The sequence below is a fragment of the Echinops telfairi genome, unplaced genomic scaffold (assembly GCF_000313985.2).
Source record: "Echinops telfairi isolate 266 unplaced genomic scaffold, ASM31398v2 ScPeMD7_7424;HRSCAF=8462, whole genome shotgun sequence".
Lineage (NCBI taxonomy): Eukaryota > Metazoa > Chordata > Mammalia > Afrosoricida > Tenrecidae > Echinops > Echinops telfairi.
Genome location: NW_022111324.1, coordinates 92569876 through 92571161, shown reverse-complemented (window position 1 = coordinate 92571161; position 1286 = coordinate 92569876).

The following is a 1286-nucleotide window of genomic DNA, read 5'->3' as shown; positions in this document are numbered from 1 at the left end:
AGGGAAGGACACAAACACAGAGGAGGCACAAATTGACAAGTGGGATATACTGAAGACAAAACACCTGTGTATATAGAAATAATTCACCAAGAGAGTAATAAGAGAGCCCACGGACTGGGAAAACATCTTTAGCAATGACACATCAGACAAAGGCCTTATTACTGAAATCTACAATATTCTGCTGGCTTCCCAAAAGAAAAAAACTAATTGCCCACTGAGGAGGTGGGCAAAGGACCTGTACAGAAGTTTCACAAGGGCAGAAATCTGAATGGCCAGCAAACATATGAGAACATGTTCCCCATCTTTTTCCATAAGAGAAATGCAAATTAAAACAACAATGAGATACCACCTAACACCTTCAAAGATAGCCCAATTCAAAAAATCAGAAAACAACAAGTGTTGGAGGGGCTTTGGGGAGACAGGAACTCTCATCCACTGCTGGTGGACCTGTAGGTATATACAGCCACTATGGAAATCAATCTGGCAATATCTAAAACAGATGGAAATTAAGCTACCATATGACCCAGCAGTCCCCCTACTGGGCATATACCCAGAAGAGGCAAGAAACAAACCACAGCCAGACATCTGTGCACCAATGTTCATCACAGCACAGTTCACAATGGCAAGGAGTTGGAAATAACCCAAATTTGCATCAACTGTTGAGTGGATTAAAAACTGTGGTATATACATACAATGGAGTACTATGCATCATTAAAGAGCAGTGATGAACGTATGAAGCACGTCACTGCATGGGAAGAACTGGAGGCAATTATGTTAAGCGAAGTGAGTCGAGCACAAAAGGACAAGTACAACATGAGTCTGCTGAGGTAAGCTTTAAAGAAAAATGCAAAAGCGGCATAGGGAAAAAGCTACTGTATAGAGACATTCCTGGGGTGAGGACCAGGTAGTATGGCAGGGGCCAGAACAAATCCAGGGATACATACGGTAACCAACTAAAAAGGTGGGGGGTGGTGGTGGTGAAATGGGTAGTGGGGGAACAGGGCACTAACCCACCCAAAGGGAGGGTATGTTTATATCTCCACAGGGAAAGAGGGACCAGACTTCAACCCAGTGCTCCAAGATGTGAATGCAACATACCACGATGGAGTAGGGAACCAGTGGAGAGGTCTGAGGGGCCGGCCCCAATCCCAACTATGTGGACACCTCCCCCCAGAAGAATTATTTCAGAGGACAGCACTGAAGCTGCAGCTCAGGGAGAGGGACATGTCTGATCAGAGCACACAGGAGCAAATGAAGGGGGAGGAAGAGAGAGTGGAGCACATCCT